This window comes from Aulonocara stuartgranti (assembly GCF_965226115.1).
Source record: "Aulonocara stuartgranti genome assembly, chromosome: 17".
NCBI lineage: Eukaryota > Metazoa > Chordata > Actinopteri > Cichliformes > Cichlidae > Aulonocara > Aulonocara stuartgranti.
This window is the reverse complement of record NC_138953.1, coordinates 13,127,748-13,149,754: the sequence shown is the minus strand read 5'-3', so window position 1 is coordinate 13,149,754 and position 22,007 is coordinate 13,127,748. Positions and strand designations below refer to the sequence as shown.

General features: G+C 39.9%; 1 protein-coding gene across 1 annotated transcript in view; it reads right to left on the bottom strand.

Moving 5' to 3' along the window:
- Positions 1 to 22,007, bottom strand: part of gmds (GDP-mannose 4,6-dehydratase) — a 195,315-nt gene that overhangs the window by 70,104 nt on the left and 103,204 nt on the right. The window lies entirely within an intron of this gene.

The window sequence follows — 22,007 nt, the reverse complement described above, 5'->3', positions numbered from 1 at the left end:
AAAATGATTCGATTGTTTAAGTGTACTGTAAAAAGTAAATAGTGTGCACATTGCACCTTTTAACGCTAGTGGCACTGTGGCACACATTCGCATTCCTGTGGAAGAGAGAGGCCATGCCAGGTAGTGGGTGTACATGGAATTCTGAGACAAAAGGACAACCGGCTCTATCTCTTAAGTTACTGGAAAGGGGAGGGTGCTAATGAAGTGCTTATGACAGGTAAAGGAATTTTATAAATCAATCTTTAGATTTTACCAGGCAAATGTGAAATAGGTGCAGGAATTTAATGAAACATCAGAAAACACATGGAAATGCAGTATACATATTTGTACTGTTTTAATGAGCTTGAAAGTTTGAAGAAACTTGGCTCAAAAATGAAAGGACTCCTTTTTTAATAGTTTTTCTCGATTTATATTTAAAGTAACTGCCGTCTGGTAATACTAATACTTCTATCTTTACTGGGCATTTTGCGGTTTTCTGATCACAACTATTCCACAAACACATAAAGTATAAGTGAAACGTTTTATTTTTTATGCACCTTTAATCTACACGAAATTATTCAATGGGTCTACATGAACTTAATATAGGTTCAATTCAAGTCTTTTTAATAGCCTGAAATGATTACATTTTAGATTACTTATATTATAACCAAATTAAAGGGGGTTCTTTTTTAAAGGTCATGACCATCTAATCAAATTTTGGTCATAAAACAACATCCATAGACAGGAGCTTAAGCATGTTTGCCTGCTGTATAGATGCCGCTCATCTCTAAATTTGGACGATTCTCTGCTGCTGCTTTATTGGAAATGTAAAAATATACACTCCTGTCCACAACCCTTGCCCTCAAATCCACATGCAGATTCTCAAACAACCTCAAGGGATAAAACCTCTCCACTGAGACACACAAAACAAGTTACACAAGAAGAAACACTACAACCTGTCTGTTCATTAAAGAAGAGCCTGACACTAACAGCTAAATCAGTACCATGTGGCACACAGGGAGCCTCCTGCCCTCTGCTCTTTCAATATAATGGGATGAACATCAGAAAGGATGAGCTGACGAGACACATATGTCCAACACTACATTACCACATGTCAGTTCACTGCAACCTCTTTGGGTCACTGGTCTATAAGATTTCAGGTTAAGATCCAAATGATGTCTGATACCCTGAAATCAGGAAACGTAAAATATGTAAGATTCTTCCGCCATAAGCAGGGCAACCTAGAAGAAGAACTATTATATGAAATTAATAATCTGACTTTTTTATGTAGAAATTTATAGACTATCATGATGCTTGTAAATTTTTTACTCTTATCTGTGGCCAGTTCCAGGTCAGTTTGGTCAATGGTCTCTTGGTACCCCTTGTCCTGAGATTTGAGATAGTCTGTGTTCTGCGCTTTTCCCAGCCTCCTCTTTCGGGGTGGCTGAGTGGGATCTGAAGGCAGAGTGCATGCTGGGAAATACTCCCAAAGAATGCAGTCACAGTCATCCTCAAACTCACATTCATGCAACTGGTTCAGTATGTTTTACATTCATTCAATCAATCAACAGTGTTGAGCTGTGAGTGGGTGCCCTGTCTGAACAAAACATCTTTGTAAAAATGCATTATAGCAAAAACAATGGTGATATTTGAAGACTTGAAAGGGTTAGATAAGCACATACATAACATTTGTAAAGACTGCTCAAATAAAGAAAATTCAAAAGCATTGGTACCCTCCCAATATCATACCATATTGTATCATATGACAGCTGGATTGGTCCAACAGAGCTATACTAAAAGTTATAAAAGACTTCTGGGCACGAAATGTTTGCAAAGGCCGCCCTGATGAAACCAACGTGCATTCACCTTGACAGGGGTGGATGAGGATGTTTGTGCTGTCATTACGTTTCGAGACAGGGCACAACTGCATTCCAGCATAAGAACCGTACCCAATCTGTGAAACACAGTAGTTGTAGTATCATGGCTTATTCAAAGTTTTCCAATGCCAAAGAGATGGTGGGTCTTAGAGAAGGAAAACACAAGTTGCTCTTTTCTCAAAGAGGAAAAAAGCCACAGAACGGATTAAAATCCTCCCAAGGCCGGTGTGGAGAACCGCTTGACATTTGTTGAATATGTTCAGTTTTTGTTAATGCCCAACGAGGACATCACACCAGATACTAGCAGGATACAGAGGTTGGAGCACTTTTTTACTTTTTCACATTGTGTGTATGTATATATATATATATATATATATATATATATATATATATATATATATATATATATATATATATTTATTTATTTATTTTAGGGCTGCCACAAACAATTGTTTTGATAGTTGACTGATCAGATCATCATCCATTGGACGTAAAACGTACAACTTATTGCACCAGCATGCATCTGCTCTTATATAACTATCATTAGCTTACAGCTTTAAGTGTTTAAGGTATGTGCTAACTAAAAATAAAGACAAGATGATAGTTTATTAAATTTTAATGAAATTTGCAGATTGTTTCGGTGGAGTTTAATAAACTCAGCCGTCTGCTCCTTGCTATCTAAAATGTAACAACTTTAATCTCAGCCAAACCGATTTACTCAGGAACAAATAAAATACTGAAAAAAGCCAAACAATAATATTTTTAAGTTATCTAAGTGACTTATATATCATGTTTAACCTGAGTAGCAAAAGACGGCGGTGGGTTTGAAAACGATTTGCAGGGAGTCCGGTGTTCTCACCGGCTCTAGTGAGCCTTGAACCCCGGCTAGCTATCGAGTTGGTGGGTAACAGATGTCTCCGAAAACGTCGGAGCGCTTTTGAAAATATGTGGTGTCTTGATAAACTGAGCAGATATTTGAGGTTTACACAGCTACATTCTTGCCTGAAAATATGTTAAACGTTTATTTTGTGACCCAGAAAGAATAATAAGAGTAATATTAAAACTAACTAGCTGCCGCCATTGTTGGAAACTGAGCAGGGCCGCGCTTGCATGAAAACGTAATATTTCAGGTCATATTTATGAAAAATAAAGGCGAAAGACCAAATACCACTGTATCTTAAATGATTTGCTCCTTAGACCAGCAAGATCTACAGGTGCTGCAGTTTGGTCTACGTGGCCAGAGTTTTAAGCAGACATCACTGCTGTGTAGGCACTTGAGCCGTTTCTCCTTGGAATGTCTTTGTGTGTTTTCCAGAGGGAAACCGTATCCCTGGTGTCCCTGCCTCCGTCAGGCCATCACAGAACTCCAGAGAAAGAGGCCAGCCCAGCCTGTGCATACCTTCGGCTTGGCTCTTATTGGAAAACTGGGATAGCATAAGGAGGAAATGCCTGGCATATTCCCAGAATAAAAGAAGCGATCTGGACATTGGGGGCAAAGAGGAAAATATATTAACTTAAAATTAAAGACATTTCTGTCATACTCAATCTCCAAAGTCAAAAATCAGAATCAGATGAGGTTATTCAGGCAGCAGAACGATGTGGCTCTTGGTGATAGAGCAGCAACCACACAAAGCTAAGCATTTCAGAGATATGCATGAGTGTGTGTGAGTGTGTGTGTGTGTAAGCTTGAAGTGTGTTGTGACTCGTGAGTGGTGTAGACATTAAGTGGCTGACATTAGATCCAGTCTTTGCTGGCTGGTCCACTCGCGTGCCTCCTAATATGTGTGTGTGTTTGTGCACGCGTACAGAATTGTGCACCTGTGTCAAATAAATCCGCCATGAGCTTGCTCCCATTGCTGTGCTACATTTCCAATAACAGTTACAGAGAAGGCTGGAGGCGAGGGGTGGAGAGATGGCTACTGTACATTGTTGTAATAGAGCACAGCTGTGCATGCATGCGTTTGCAAGCGTGTGTGTGTGTGCATGCATGTGTGTTAAGCTCGTCAGAGAGGTTGTGCAGACTAACATGTTTCTATGGGAGGAAACAGGTTTGGGCTCCTTGTAAATGTAAGTAATTGGGGTCTGATTGCATTTGGCTGCAGTTGCAGCTCTATTTTTGATGGAAAACTAAAACAACTAAAGACTTCTTACTGTCTTTCTGTCTTTATTTGATACAGAGGCTCAGTCTACTAACACCTCAATTTCTTCAGTGGCTACAAACTGTTAGAGGAATTGTGATTATTCTAACACAAGCAGACATTACACCTTCATTTATGTGCTTGAAAAAGGCCACCTGTTGCTCCTCTAGGCTTTTTACTTTCTCCACCTACTTTCTTACAAATATGTGATCCATTGGTAAGACATCCCAAAAGAAAAGCGCGCATAATATAATGCGCAAAAATTGTGAATTCTTTTATAAAACTTCTAAATCAAATAGAATTTTTAACCTTCACATTTGCCTCAATAAAGAAACAGATAAGAAAGACATGGTGCTCAAAGAAAGTTCACTACAAAAGGTACAAGAGAATTCTGGAAAGATGACAGGTGCCAAAGAGCCAATCAACAGCTAAACTGGGGAACATAATAGCCAACCACAATCTTGCAATCGCTTCGCTAGTATGAGCGAAGATGCTGACATGCAATCCAATCCAATCACATCCAATCCATCACAGTGAACCTTTCACACCTACACCCAATTTACACTCACAAATTAACTTAACATGCATGTCTTTGGACTGTGGGAGGAAGTCAGAGTACCTGCAGAAAACCCATGTAAACATGATGAGAACATACAAACTTCACACAGAAAGGCTCTGTCCACCTGATGGATTTAAACACAGGACTTTCTTGCTGTGATCTAACAGTGTTAACCACTGCACCACCATGCTGCACACTGCAAATAGAAACGATACCTGCTTTTCAATAAAAAATTAACACCGTCTAAAAAACAAACACAGTTTGAAATAAAAGAGTTTTTTCTCAATTTATACTGAGCATTCTTTAAAGGAATTTGTAGACACTGGGTTCTGTGTTTTATGATTCTTTTTTTTTTAGTTTGAAAGTATTTGAAATTAAAAAACAAAACAAAACCTAGTTGCAGGTACTTGCAGGGGAATGGGTGGGTACTTGCAAAGCTGTACTAAACAATGAGAGCTGCTGCTGCCATTTTTACATCACTTTATATGACACGCACCCTTTCCTTCCAAGTCCTAAAATGCAGTACAGAAGCAAGACATAACAATGTACCTTTGACCTAAAAGTTTACATACGGTTAGGGTTAAGGAAAGCTCCTAGATAAGGCCCATCATGTTCCCTTAATGAAATAATAAAACATATGGCAACTGTAATTAACTCTTAATTAACTTTCTGATCAGACATTATATAGATTATTATAAGATTAAAATATCTAAAAAGGAAGCACTTAAAGAATTTGGTTGACTTTCATATGAAATATGAGAAAAGAAAATGCATGAATACAAAGAAAGAAACAATGAGAAGCTAATGAAAGATAACAGGGAGAGTAAGAGGCAGAGAGAAGAAACTCTTCACCATCACATCCCAGCAACAGGCTGTGTGAGGGCCCAGGATGCCTCTCTGTGTTTTAACTCGGAGGTTCTTCTACTCTCTTGGGAAATAAAAACATTCTTGTTTTCCCTCCAAATGAGCGCTCTGGGGGCAGCCAGATGTGCAGGACAGGAGGGGGAGGAGGAGGGGGAGGATTGTCTCTTCTCAGACTAAACTGAAAAGCTGGGAGGGGAGCTTGAACACCAGCTCATCTCCTCCAGGAGAAGCTGCCGACAACCTCGCCTTTCACCTCTGACTCCTCACCCCTGACCTGCGGGGATGCAGGGAGGGGGAACTGTGAAAAACATACAAAATGTAAACAGCCAATTGCCACATACTGACTGATTTTCAGGATTGATTTTTTTAGAGCATGCTGAGAAAAAAATAACATAGTGACTGATGCAGATAGAGCTTAATTTAGTTAAATGTGATTTACACAGACAGTATGAATACATATGTCATGTGTGTGCTTTTTGGGGTGACCACCCTTTCTTCTTTTTTTGGCTTTGTTCATTCCCCGAGGTAATTGAGAGAACTGCGTCAGACATCTATTCCAGCACGCTGAATGTTAAGGAGGAGTATGTATCAATTCTTCGGGGACCTTCCAAGAGACCACCGGCTAACACAGAGAAGCTGTCAGGGAACAGGAGTAGGAGGAGGACATGGGTTCGAGCCCTGAACCATGGGTGGAGAGACAAAGATGTAGGCAGATAAGGTGGTGAGAGAGAGTAGGATGGAAAGGAAGAAAGGAGGGAGGAGAAAATGTGAGGTGTTAAGAAATGCCGGAGATACAAGGGTACAAGGGGAGTTGAGAGAAGGCTATGAGGTAAAGAGAGCAGGGAGGGGCAAAAAGGAGGAAAGGACGAATGGAAGAGGCCCTAAGGGAACAAACTTAGTACACAATGTACTGATGTAGTGGAATGCTACTCTGATTTCTTTATCTCCAACTGTAACTAAGTGCACTCGGGCTTTTTCAGGCTATGAACTCAACAGTTTCAAGCATCTAGCACATTCTAAAACAAGGGGACTCGTGAGGACATTACAGGACAGGAGATTGCATACCTTTCAAGTCTTGGTTCCCATTTGTGTTCACATGACTAGTAGAAATTCTGAAGTATGATCACAGCCAGCCAGCAGTTGCTAATGTAATGCACTTCTGGGAATTGTTCAAAATCTAAAAGTACTTTGTAACAATCATGCATGCTGAACCCCTGCTGACATGGCTGACGTGGCTTTTACTATTTAAGAGCTCTGGACTGTAAAAAGTGTTAATTAAAATGTTCTGGGAACAGAGACAACAGAACAAAATAGAATTTAAAAAAAGATTTAAAACGCACAGACAAGAAAAACTGCTGCTATTTTTGGCTGAAACCGAATGGATCAACTTGAGGAGCGTTAATGGGATTTGGGGGGCGAATGCGTTACTTTTAGATCGTTCCACTGGAGTCCTGTTCTGAACACTCAATTTTAAACTGCTTTTCATATTTGGCTTGCTGTTATTTCATCCACTGCCAAATGAAAAATAACACAAAGGATCACCATTTTGACAGTGGAGGAGATCCATCACACATCACCGAGTCAAAAGTACAAGAATACATTAAGGAAGGTTCAAATTTTTATTAGGTAATGCTTTTAATTTTTAAAGGCCCATTCATGAAACTTTTGGAGCAGATCTTGTATATTTAGTTAGTGTGATATTGAATGTTGGCTTAGAAAGTTTTTGAAGATGATTTTGAAATGTGGAGCAGATCTGACCGATGGACACTGCCTCCTCAGTTGGGAATAAGTAAGTTTCATTTATTATATAAGAGAGGAGCTAAAGGTTTTCATGGTTTCAAGGTTTTCAATTATGAACAGGTTAATGCACTAAATCACTATATGGATGAGCAAAGATGGGCTGAGAAAAGCCTGTATTTCCCTAAAGTTTGATTTAACCGCAAGAAATATGATAAACAATACATGTGGGTCAAAATTAATGCAAAAGAAGGTCTCAAGTCACATCTCCCTGTACAATTTAGACTATAATAGGCCACTTTGATCATCTACTAGCTGCAGTTTCACACTTTTTTTCAATAAAGCATTCAATTGATTATCGTAAATGTAGTAAAACAGATGACATAAAAACAAAGTGTAGCCACAGCACCTCATACTCAATTCACCCAATGGCCTGTCTGCTATCTCAAGGTGCAGGTCGATAAAAAATAAAAGCAGCTCAGAAGGCAACCGTCCAGAGATTATTTTTTTATAACCTCTCACACTAACAGAGTAAGATTGTTCAGAGTTAGATAGCTGGCATTGCATTCTTCTCAAGAGGAAGTGGCTCTTTTCTCTGCACTCCCAGACCTGGTATGCAAGGAAATCAATGCACTGCCCTCATAAAAGCCCTCACTTCCTGTCTATACAGGAAACAGTCACTCACTTGCTTGCTCCTGATATCCTGCAGGTTTCAGTCTGTCTGTGAAATTGTTCTGCCAATCAAAACATGTTTATCAATGAAAAGAATGTAGGTCTTATCAGTACGTCATTTGTTGTCTGAGAGCGAGTGCTGAGATTGCATCGTGTTTTGCGATGAATGTTGTGCAAGGCAATAAAACCAATGATACATAAACTGTCCAGTTACACACATGTCAGTCCATAAGGGCTGGGCTGGTTGCAAAACATGGCCGGACTGGGTGTGCACAAAGTTCAAATCAAATATCTTTTTCCTTTTCTACAGTTTCTGTTTGGCTCTGTACCTGCCTTTCCTCCTTTCATACTGTGGTCTTCAGTAGACCTAAACCTTCTTTTTGTATTGCTTAAAAAAAAAAATCATCTGTCCATTTTTCCCAGCAAGACTCCAGCGAGACAGAGTCTCATGTTACCAGGAGCAGAAAAGATATTAGCTGACGTAAAAAGAAATGGAGCGTTACCAATAAAGTCTACTTCTGCCTTCTGCAAACAATCAGCACCTGGGGCTCGAGTTTGAAGGTCTGCATTAAACCAAAAATTACACAGTTAAGACAGAGAGACAGAATCCTCTGTTGCAACTCTTGCGGGAATCATTTTTTACCGCCCAACTTCATTAATCTCTGAAAATTTTCTATATTATATCCAGCCCACCGGCTCCCACGCCACAGGTGCTAATCCAACGATGGTTACAAACCAGGATGGCTGTCAGTTCGGCTTCCTTCTCAGGTGAAATATGCCCCCCTCCCACCGAATCAATTATCCCCTCCTCCTTCTCAGCTGTTGAGCTTTATTTATAGGCTGAACCTGGAGCCTGGGATTATGGCAACATTTGACCCCCTCCTCCACCTTCGACCCTCCAATACGACCTTGTATGCCATTAAACTGCCTCTCTCCTCCTATTACCCAATCTGATGGCTTACTTAAGAGGGGGGATCCAGGGTAATATGAGAACAAGATGGCAGATCTACCTGCTATAATCGCAGCTGGGGAAAATAGCCACCAATTAGTAAAGAGAGAGGGGTCGGAGAACATCAACAGGTCTTGGGTGCCAACGCAGGTATCATTTTACATCACTGAAGTTTGCCACCCAGTGGAACCTCATGCAACACGTTTTATGAAAAAGATCCCTTAAACGCAAAAAACAATACGTAGCCTAAGGTAAAGTCAGATTCACTTTTATCCATTTAAACAAATAGATATCTACTTTCCCATCAATCAAAACATAAAGAACATTTCCAAATGAAACAAATAATAATGTTCAGCCATTAAATTAAATAAATTACATGTTGGGATTAGAGCTCCATAGGGCCCATTCTTTTCATCAGAAAGTCCAAAGAATCAGAACTCTAGAGTATTTAGTACTGTTTAGTTGACAAGAGTCTCTCTTTGTGTTTAAAGACATGACAGAAACACACTGAAGAAGAGCAGAAACCCCCGGGAATAAAGAGACAGCCTCAGCCACAGCCAACACCCCACCTGGCCTTGGCATGTTTATTATTACCATTATCCAGTGGTAATGGGGAGAAGTTGAAACAAACACTGGTGCACCTGTTAATTCCACCCCTGGGGAAGCGGGCCCGAATCGCTCCAGCTATTTCCTGTGGCCTTAGGGAGGTTGCAGGATGGGCAAGCAGAACCAGATGATGGCCTGTTTGGAGGTTGTGTCACTGGGTTTCAGTGGCCATTAGGGCGATAGAGTCGGGGAGGGGGGTAAAGGTCAGGGTGAGGGTGCAGCGCCACACCCAGTAGGACAAGAGAAGGCTGGGAAGGGGGAGTGGAGGGGAGGACCTGAACCCTTCATGTGAATCTGTTCCAGACCCACAGTTAAATGACAGTATATTGAATCCAGACACGAGGAGCTGTGAGAGAATGTATCTTTCACTGTATATGTATTAAATTATGGACCTCACAGCCTCATTAATTTTCTGTGATTATAGCTGTCATTCTGGTCTCGGCAATGATCAGAGCAAGCTGCTGCCAGTGGGTGCTGAACGTTTGATGACAGAATTATGCAGTATGGAATTAAAAAGATTCAAACTGTTTGCCCTCTGATCCAGTTTCTGCCCATTTTTCTCATTAGCACGATTTTAAACATTTGGAAATGCAGCTGTCATCATCACGTTTCAACATCAGAAACAGTCATTTAAAAGCTGTTGGGAAATAGCAAACAAATCGCGCCATGACTGAGAGGGTATTATTTTATTATGCAACGGGATGATTAATCCTGTTTCACTAGGAAGCCAGCGAAAGTTCACACAGCTCTTACGTTTGAGCTCGAAATGTCCAAAGTTTAGAATTTGTTATGCCAACACCATCCATCATCAGATTCGAATGAAGCATTTTTCCTCAATTTATTTACTTTTTCCGGCACAAATTACAACTCAAATTAGCAAGGCAAACTGTTTTTTTGTATTGACATTCATCAATTTTCTACAATAAAGACAAAGAATTTGTAATCCTGCAGGATTTGAAGGTTTACTGGCAATGCAACTCTGAATTATCATAACTTGTACTTTGCATTTACTAAACCTGAGAATTCATCCCAGCACTTTCTACTGAGTATAGCAACTCTCTATGTGTTGCTTGTGACTTTTGCTTAGCAACGCCAACATTTTCCCAGGGCTTTGAAACTAAAGGCCAATTCATGGTTTCCACATCCATGAACAGCTGTGGACTTGCACACGCTTCTATGGATACTCTACGCATGTGGACACATTCCACACATGTGCGGCTCATTTGCTTAACAACAAGGCTGAAAAACAAACAATGCAAGCAACCTCTTCTACGGAATATTCCAACCTTGCAGGATACCAGAAATACATACATGCATACAATTAGTGTCCAGTTTTCTATTCAAGCCAGCATGCAGGAGGTATGATTAATGCGCAGACAGGCCGAGCACTCTGAGATCGGGCTGCATTCTTGAGACCAAAGACACAGAGATAACTAGGGATGGGTATCGTTTAGGTTTTATCCGATACCGGTGCCAAATCGGTACTTTTGAAACGGTGCCGGTGCTCAAACGGTGCTCAAACCGGTGCTTAAAGAATGGAGAACACAAAATTGGTCCAAAAACCTCTCATGTTCAGCTGTTTTTTGTAAAAAGATAACAATGTTAGCCTTTTCTGCAGCTATAGGGCATATATGGTATCACTCTTGGCTGGAAGCAGTGCTTAATCAATGGAAAAAACACAAACTTTATCCAAAACCTCTCATGTTTAACTGTTTTCCACTTTTTCTTTGGTCATTTTAGCCTTTTTGGCCAGGGTGAAGGGAGTATCTGCCATCAAACAAGAAGACAGCCGCATATAGCTATGATGATGTTTGCTAGCTCACCTTACATGCATTATTGTAATAACATGGTTAGTCTACTCAACGTAAATTACACACGAACATTAAGCTACTCACGCAGAGAAGAACGGCTGCTGCTGCATCATCATCCTCATCATTTCTGATACACTGGCAGGGCTAGGGGCCAGGACTCTCCTCTTCGGGGTTTTTGGGGGATATTGCTAACTCTGGGTCAGATAACAGGCAACCCACGCACAGTAGATGCGCTCGGTGTGAGGTCTCGCAGCAAGCTATCATACGGCGCATTTCTGGGCTTTTAAAAAAAAACGCTATGCGTCGCCAGGTGTTTCATCGGATTTGAGGTGTTACCTCCTTTGACAGTATCACAGTATCAGCTTAAAGCACTTGTTGCAGGCTGTTGAGTTTGCATATTTTGCTGTGAAGTACAGCCAGACTTTTGACCGCTTCGCCTTGGACATTTTTAAACTGTAGCTCTGCTCTAAAAGAACGTACGTACCTGGCCCCGCCTACTATCCTCGGAAACGTAAAATTATTGGCTAGAAGTGTATCACAGCTCAGGAAAAAAAAAAGCACCGAAATAAAGCACCGAAATGTGCGCTGCTTTTCGGTCTGGTTACTACCGTTTATGTCAGAACCGGTGCCATCATGGCACCGGACACCGGTACCCATCCCTAGAGATAACTCTTTATAAAAACAAACAAAAAGTCATTCATAAACTATAAATTCAAAGTAAATGCTAAATTAATATTAATGTCCTATTATTATTCATCTTTTTTTATTCTATTAGCTTATGTAAACCAACATGCCATGAATGGATTTTATTCTATATCATTTACTACAAGTTTTAATTTTCATACATAACATTTTATATAGCATGTTGGCATTTCAGAGACAGTCACAAGGTGCCTCGTGCACACAGCGGTGATACTGGCCCCCACTCCAAACTATTCCCAAACTAGTCATATTATAATGAACTAAGTACCCTTGAAAGTATATTTTGAATGTGCAGGGTCAACGTTGTGAAGAGGCACACTTTTCCTAAATCCTGAAAGTATTTTCTTTTTCTAAAAGTATTTTTTAGTGCCCAAACCTAACCAAAGAGCCGGTGAAAGCAAAAGTTTACACTGAGTGACAGTAAAAATAAACAGTGAGAGAAATCGGACAAACTGCAGTCTCCACGCCATTTCTTCTTCACCTGCTCATTTTTATGTGCATTAAAAATGTTGATTTGAACATCACTGTACCACAGCCACTTAATGTTCAGAAATTTGATACAGTGCATAGTGTTTGTTATAAACATTTGATGCAACTTTCAGATAACAATTTGATGAGGTTTATGGTGGGTGCATGCATCAGTGCATCATGCATCAATAAATAACACTAACCTAAGTTTAATCTTCAGGTTACTGTGTATTTACAATGGCTATCAGGTCTTTAAGTCTGACGTCATTAGCCGTGTCTGGGCCCAAACTCCGCTGCAGGTCGCTAAGTCAAACGATCACTGTAGCATTACTGAGAATTGAAAAACTCTCTAAATTCTTTCATCTGTAATAAAATGATCGGTGTGGCTGCTCTACCAGGTGTAACAATTAAGTTTAACATTCAGGCATCCATGAAAACAGAATTTATGAAATTTAACAGTTAGAAGTTAGCAGGGAGTTAGCTCGCTATATTCCATTTAAATATAATATACCATGTTCTGACTGGGAGATTTCTGAAAGAAATTAAGATGTACAGCTCTGCTATCACTTCCAACATAAATGAAGACATGAAACTAAACAGCAGTTCGTAGGGTTACTGAAGTTAGCTGTTAAGCATTTGCACCGCCATCTTAGTTGCAAAAAAATCAAAATGTGATGAAGAAGAGTGAGTCAGACTGTGAAACAGCTTGCTCATTGGCTAAGAACTTGTCAAGTCCTTAGCCAATGAATGAGCAGCAAATACTCCTCTTTGAAACCGAGATGAGCAAGATTTACAAAACAGATTCAAGTTTTTACTAAACATGACCCGAAATGAGTAGGAAACTAATCAGGTTAGTTCAGAAAGACATCCCCAATAATTTCTATGAGAACAGAAATCTGTTTGCAACCACAACTATCACCATCTGGTGGCCTTCAGATACAAGGCGGGTTTAAGGGACTTCCGCATTAGCTTCCTTTTTTCCAACTAGGAAAATACATCCATCTTTTGTACTGAATACGACTATATTACAGTTTTTCAAGCATCTTATTCTTCACAATGTTATCTTCAAAACAAAACGCACTGATGTCATAATGTGAATAACAGCTGACAGATATATTTAACAGCGTTTAGTCTCTCAACAGACTCTTGTTAAACAAATGATACAGTTTATGTGACACGGACATACGTGGGGTCTGCAATGAGGGAAACCACCGATTGTTCTTGACTTGATGAACACTCAGTCAATGAAATTAAGAGGAAAGTCACTATACACTAAAATTACTGAGGATTAACTTCCTACAATATGTTGGCCTTAACTTTGGACACCACTTACTTCAGGGCCCTCAGGCTTGGAACAGAAGTAAAACCTTTGGCCTACACTGATATCCACTCTCCTTCAGCCCACCCGCCTGCTCCCCTTTGGTGTGAAAACATGATTCCTTCACTCTCATCATCCTCCACCCCCTTCCCCTCCTTCTTTTCTCTCAGTCTCCCTGCTGTTCTGAGCTGAAGGGAATTAGAAAGCATAACAGCCAAGAGGTCCACTATCATGGAACACCCAGGTCGCTCTCTTCTTCCCTCCCCTTTCCTCTGTTCCACGTCCTTGGAGCTTCCTGCTCACACAGCAGGCCCTTTCTTTTCCCAGGCCCATGTTTCAGGAGAAGCCAATTCACCAGTGCACTACACCGGTGTAGCTGTGACATAAGTGAAGGTTTCTGAGCCGATGGGGACGCAGCTATTGGTCAAATTGAGCATGGCAGCACTAAATCCATGACTGTGAATAGGAAATGTTGATAAACAAAGTTTTCCAAAAAAACAAAGAAAACAGGTAGAAGGCAAAAATGGAGTGCAAGAAGAAGGATTTATTTTATTTAGGATTTTAGGATTTAGAAGTGACTTTTACAGCAATTCCTGGCGTGTTTCTCTTTCAGAATTTGGACTTAAGTACAGTTTATAGTCTCAATTTTAGCCTTTAGGCCACTACCTTCCCATATGGAAAAGATATATATAAATCTTATAAAGTTTGTATCTGTCTTGTGTGAAACTTGTATGAAAAGCATATAAGAGTGAAAACAGATATAAGATCCCTTGAAAAATTATATAATGAAACTTGTATGTTTTGGATCCTTACTAAAACAATGTATGAAAGTAATGAGAAAGTGGCCACTTTCATGAGTAATCACATATAAGTTTTTACTATTTCTTTTCCATATGGGTTGTTTCATTTGAAGCCAAGATGTGCAACTTTTACTTTGAAAGCAAATCGTCTCCTTTTCTTGTTTGTGTCACACTTTTCACAGCTTCACTACATTTTGGAGAGTCATTAGTTACTTACTCAGTTACTTATATTCGGCCGCAGTAATATGCTAGTGATAAAGAAACCACAAGGAGGTTATGCCAGTCAGTTGGAGAATACACATTTCCCACTCACGACCAGCGGTTGCCACTGGGGCTCGACTGAATCCTACATGGGCAACATAATTGTCATACATCCAAAATGTCAGACAAGTTAACATTATGTGGTTAGTGATCTCAGAAAAACATTTTTACTAATAACAGATGTTAGCTGGTGCTTAAGAGTATACCATGCATTGAACTAAAAAAAAAGGTTGATGAGACACAAATGAGGCTATCCTGCACAGTTATGTTGCACTATTCCATAAAATGTATGTCATGTATATTACACAACTGAGAACAAAATATTTACTGTATACCTGCACATCAGTATAACAATAATAAAGTTGTGCTAGCAGGCATGCTAGCATTAGCTAATATTAGCGTTAAGAAAGACAGTTCTGTATCAGAGTTTAATGTTAACTCAAAAGACACGACGTCGTACTCTCATTCACAGCGCTTTATTCGTTCCGCCATTTTCATACGGGCCACAACAACAACACTTAGCGGGCAACAGTACTCTCGCGATAAAACAGAAAATAACAAGTTAACATTTAAAACTTACAGCCAGATGATCCTTCCTTGGCCACACAAGCTCGTTAGATAAACCTTCTTTTCTCTGGCTAATGTTAGTTTACACTAGCTTTACTAAGCTAATCAGCAAATTGCTTTATATACAACTTAGCTCATTAGCTAACCTTGGCTTACTTGTTTGGTAGCCTTAGCCCTAGCAAAATGCTAGGTTATCTGAGGCAACAATAGCGTTTGACATGTTGTTACAAGTTATCTATGTGTTAGAGTCTCTGCTGTGCTGGAACAAACCAAAAGAGAAAACTGACTCAAAGTAAATTAACATGAACTTAACAGGCAAAATATAAATAAATAAAAACCTACGCATCACCGAGGACTACTTGAGCATGCTGAAGGAGGAGGACCTTGAAGAAGTCCCTGAGAACTCAGTGGATGAGTGTGCAAGGAATCTCATTAAGTTGTTTATCAGCTCATCGGTGTGGGAGAAGGGGCCACTGTGAGCCACTGGGCCCTGTGACAGAGCTGCTGTCATGGGCTCTCTGTCTGTCAGTAAGTGTGGGGTCCCAACACTGACAGAAAGGTTGGAGAGGAGGGTGCACTGACAGACGGGATAGAGAGAAAGCAGCAGGCAAAACAGTCCATATGGATATGCAGACAATAAAAAGGACAGGCTGAAGAAGAGAGATCAGAGAATAAGCCAGAGACAAATTGGGAAAAGAGAGAATGGTATGTTGTTTTATTTAAGGAGGAGGGCAGCAGATGATTTAGAGGAGCTGTTAGCATCCCTCGAAACCTGATCTGCCCAGACGAGCACAAATCAGTGCACAGTGGGCTGCTGCCATCACCGCAATGAATTACACCTCTGCTGTCAGATCCATAAAGTGTACTGAAGCTGATATTCTACAATTAGTTAAAGTTCATTCCATCCAATTTCCCTTTCTGGATCTTCAACCTTATTCATTTTACTTGTTAGCAAGTGGCTTTAAGATGACTAGGATCTCTTTTTTCTCCCACCTGTTGAAGAAACACTTCTTCGACCCGATCTCTTTTAACACGTGGCACCAGATTCCATGACCCTTCATCTCCTGCTGAGTGTGTTTAGTGTGTGGGAATGTAGAAAGGTTAGTCAGTGGACAGTCCTGAGAAACATTATTCTTAAAAGGTGGATACCAGCTCCACGACCCTGGCACAAACTTCACTGCTATGCTGATTACCAGCACTGATTTATGACTTCAACCCCGAGCCAGAAGTCTTGCTGGTGACATCACTCACACACACCGACAGACACACGCACACCTGTCCCTCTCCGGCTGTGAAAAAATTACTTTTACAAATGGTCTCATTCTCTCACAGCCACTCTTAGATGTGTGTGGAGCTCCTCTTTCCATCTGGCCCTTTCACAGGGAGTTGCCAAGCAGTACTTCATATGCAAAGTTAATGAAACCGGTCTAACCATTTGATATGGGAGACTGACTATGGGAATTTATAGTATGCTGGCAGCTGATCAGTTAGTGGGAGGATAAGGTATATTAGCTGGAAGATGAATGACTTTTTTTAAGCCTGACACAAGCTTTTGAAGCACATTGTAAAGACATGGTGGAGTTGCAAGTTATTACATTTTGAATGTAGGGTTTTTGTTAAACATCAATGAATGAATTCTGTGTCACTCTAAAACACAAGCAAAACACATAAACCAGGAATGAATGAATTTACCTACACTGAGTCACTACTCATAAAAAATTAAAAGTAAGCAGAGAATGTCAGACATTAAAGAAACTCTTCTTTGGATGTGTTTTTGACTTTTGCTGCCATGATGCCAGGTCTCGCTTGGAAATGAGATTTTTAATCTCAACGAGACCATTTTCAGAAATACTGATATCAGGCAAAAAGGCTGATATCAACTCATACCGATTTTTGGTCAGTATCTCAGTGCATTACCCTTACAACTTTCCATCCATCCATCGATCCTCTTGCACTTTGGAGAAGAAGAAAGATGCATAGGCTCTAGCCCTCCAGATCATGTCATGGCTGTCATAGGGCAGAGTATACTTGTATTTTTATTTTATTTTATTTTATTTTTATTCCTATTTATTCTATTTATCCCCTTCGTATATTTTATTTATATTGTCTCTGTATTTATATATATATGTGTGTGTGTGTGTGTGTGTGTGTGTGTGTGTGTGTGTGTGTGTGTGTGTGTGTGTATATATATATATATATATATATATATATAATATTCTGTAACTCTGTAACTTCTGTCGGTGCTGTGCTTTTTTGGAAATCGAATTTCCCAGAGGAACCCACCCGAGGGATTAATAAAGTTCTATCTATCTATCTATCTATCTATCGCTATACGTCAATAGTCTAGTTCAAGGTTAACACAGAGCCACACACCTGACAACCACCAATTACGAGGGAAAAAAATGTGCATTACCTGACTGGTTGTCCAAAGCTCTCAATCACACAGAGAGCGGTGCACCAAAAACCTCTCCATTGCTTTTTAGTTTTGCCTTACCAGTTAAACAATACATTTTACAAAGCATAACTTTTACTTTGAAGGCAAATGGGAAATGTTTCCATTTCTTGCTTTGTGTTAGATTTTCAAACAATCTGTGGGTGACCTCAATAGTTTGCTAGCACCTGAAGCAATCTCAGTGCAGCGCATCACTGTATGCCTTTTTGCAACCAGTTGTACCTACAAATGATGATACAGGGAACCTAGTGTGTTAAACTGCAAGTTTCATTTTGTAAACAGTTAGCAGTGACAACACTATGATCACTATTTTGGACATACAACTGTATAAAGTACAAACATATTTGAGATACTGACTAATGTGAATTATCTTTTTTTTAATCTTTTATAACATAAACTCACGCTTAGCCGCCCTCCTCTGTGAAACGAGGAGTCACCCAAACAGACCGCTGTCCCTTTAAAAATGTGAGTGTGACCTTTAACCTTGGAGTTTGACTAACGCTCCTGTTGGAGCCAGGATTTCACGCTGAGGATAAAGTCAGCACATGCAACAACAAATGGTAGCCACGGTGGCCTTTCAGGCATCGACACGTCTTCACCTCAGACAGGAGGACGGACAGAAGACTGCAGAGCAGTTGAAGAGACAGTAAAGACAGGAGGGGGAGGAGGAGAGGTTATGTGTCCACCATCATCAAATGCTTTTACAGCGAATAACAGAGATGACAAATGGTGTCTTCTGCTACACGTGCACGCTAGCACGGATCTGGATCTGTGAATTTACATGGGAGCAACAAACACATCGGACATACTTCATGAGTGTGTCATACGTGAGACCAAAAACCACAAAGATCCGGTTACGCAGTAAAATTCACTGTAAAATACAATGTCTATATAGTTAGTCCTCATAGTCTTCAACAAATAACAAGAGAATGAAAACGTGCCACATGACAGATATCACAGATAGGGCGTAATCACTATAACTGCATTTTTGTCTGTTATATTCATCATTGTAGATTAAGCAAATATTAACTAATGAAATCTCGCTTGTCTGTGATTGAGACCAATGACAGGCTTACTTGGCATCTTTCACATGTACAAAGTCATTGGAAAGAAGCAATCTCAGCATCACACTATCTACTCAATCTACTTTCAATGAATGGTGGATCAGTCTGTGTTTCTATTGGTCAACCTCAAACAAATCATAACAGAAGACAAAAAAAAGAAAAGAGAAAAAAAATCATTAAAGCATAAAAAAGGCAGCTAACTGAAGGGAGGACTTGTCTACATGTGAAAGACAATGAATGCATTTTATGTTGTATTTTCGGGCATTTTGGATTTTGGAAGCCTGTTACAAAAAAGCATATCATTTCTTTCTATTCCTTTAGTTGAATGTATTTGCATTGTGATTTCCAAATAGACATTAACCCCAAATTTGCCATATCTCAGCATAATGTGCAGTGACCCATAAAAAGTTTGAGGAAACTGGACCAAGCGAAGCAGCAAGCCTAAAAGAAATTACAGGAGATGAACAGTATCTGAAAGTCATGTCCTTAAGAAATAAGAAAAAATTCCAGCAAAGACCTGAAACAAGTCCTCAGAAATGCATTTGGGCCTTCAGTTGATCCACCTACTGTTGACTGATGATTTGTCCGAAATGGTGTCAGTGGGTGTTGAGACATTCTTAACCATGATATAATTGCAAGATTTATTTTTATTTTTGTAAATGGAGTGTTTACTGAACCTTCTGACAATTTAAAAAAAACAACAACTAAATATTAATTTGCATAGACATGAGTTTTAATTTGACTAATCCCACATTTTTCTTCAGTTTAATGCCTAAACATATATTACGCAATTTCTTTAGGTTTGTCAGGGACAAAAAATTCACAGCGATGACGCAGAAGTCTCAAAAACTCAATAATCAAGTATGATACACTAGGTGTTAAGGGGTTAAAGAAGGAAATGGGGAAAAAAGCTGAGGTATGCCAAATAGCAAAAGAACTGGGCTGAAAATCAATGGCAGCAGGTCTTTGTGGAGTGATGAATCCAAATTCAAGTGTGGGATCATCCTGACAGAGAACAGATCAAAAAGCAGCCAGCATCCAAAGAAGAGGCTTGAATATCCTTCAAGAACCTGGAGAACTACTCCTGAAGACTGCTTAAAGAAATTCCAAGAAAGCTTTCCTAAGAGAGATCAGGCTGCGTTGAAGAATAAAGCTGGTTGTATGAATTATAGACTTTCAAGGTCTTTAATATTCACATTTTCCTAGCAAAATATAAAATAGGGTGTGGCTCAAGGGTTTTTTACAGTATGTTACATTAATTTAATAATGATTTGTCAACATTAGGTAGGCTATTATTACTATTGTTAGTATTACAGAATTTCTTTCCACTTTCCTGAGGAGTGGCCTGAATACAGAAAACAAGTAGATAAGTGTCTGCTGGGTATGTGAAGTCCTAAAAAAGGACCATCAGGGCTGTTTGTGCGCTCTCAGGTAATTGTTGAATGTGTGTGTCGACATGTTCTGCTGCAGGCAGCTTGTCATCAGCAAAGTGGACAGAGAGGTGCTAATACTTGGACAGACAGACACAAGACTCCTAGTAAAAGATAGGGTGCAAACCCGTCACAATTCACTGCTCTGCTTTCAGCACTCTAGGATCTGCTGGAGGCTTCTAACACGCCACTCATCGCTGCTCTACACTGCAACAGGCACAAATGCAGTGACGAGTATTTTTATTGTGCACGAGGTCAGTGGCAAAGGCTGCGTGTGCCTCCCTCTTTTCCTCACACACGCATACACACCTGTCTTCACCTAAACAGTAAAAGACTATTGCAGTTCAGTGTGAAGAAGTCCTTCCGAGTCTGTATTTAAATAGAAGATACTCGTGTTTCACAAAGAAAAAAGAAGCAACAGGTTGGATAGTGTGTAGGGCGGAGGTCAGAAGGTCAACTCTCAACGCCCACATCGCACTTAAATAATGGAAAGTCACATCTTACCTGATGATGGATGGGAGATGTAGGGAGGATGGACAGCAGGAGACAGAAAAAGAAAAAGTGACCATCAGCATTCATGAATGAATCTCCTACATTTCATACAAAACTATACAAAGATGAATAAAATGTGTAATGTAGGAGAATGGAATTTAACTGTGAGTGCTTGGTGGATTCATTAGAAATCAGCTTATTTCATCAATAGGTCAACAGTAAAGGAAACACAAATGAAGCTAATGCAGTCTTATACTGTGACGCGACTCTAAAACCATCACTTATAAAAATGAAGGCGATAATAACACTATAATACAGTACAGTTACACAGCACTGCTACGGCTGAATCAACGAAGTTTTAATACAGTTCCAACAAAAGCTGAAAACTGTCATACACATACTGTAGGATTTACTACTGGGCTTTTACACTTCACTGGACGCATTTTACTTAGATGTTTCTAATAAATAGAGAAGTTGAGTGAAATGTGTGTCTCACCCTCCTGGTGAGACCTGAAGGTACTGCAGTTGAGCAGAAAGACTAACTTTGAATAAATTAAAAAAAAAAAAAAATCTGTTTGAGGTGAAGAGGTGGTTGTCCGAAAAGCAGTCTATAGACAATCAACAGGGCAATGAAACCACAAAAGGGAACTACATAATCTTAGTTCTGCGTGTTGATCAGAGTTGGGCTTTTTCACATTTGGTAACACCTGCTGTACTGTAGAGACCTTATTTAAAGCTCTTTGGAAATGCCCAGTGTCGGCTTTTAAAATATGAAGAAAAAAAGGGTGACTCAAGATTTTACTTTTGTTTGATAAGTTTTCATTTACTTTAAGCATAAAAGTCTTCACATGTACTGAAACCCTTACAGTAGAAAGACTATTATAACCATGCACCATGCTGCAAAACATTTGATATTTTGCTCCGACTGTCTGTACTGTAAAATGAGCTGAGCAGAGGAATGCTAACAGACAGCGGGATTATGAATAATGTGACTGTTTGTCACATGGTAAAGTGAGCAATTCAAAAAGTGAAAGGCTAAATGGCAGCACACGTTTCAGTCAGCGTGATGTCAGTGACAAAAACAGCTTGCACACAGACAGAATCACATAGCTTCACCGCAAGCATCCACACTCCCGCTCATACACACATCAATAATCTCTGTCAACTCGGTCTCAAGCAGGCTAGTTCCACCTCATTGGCTGTGATTTATTGTCTACCATTGCTTTCCCATGATTCTCAGCGTGGCTGACTCCAGTTAGGC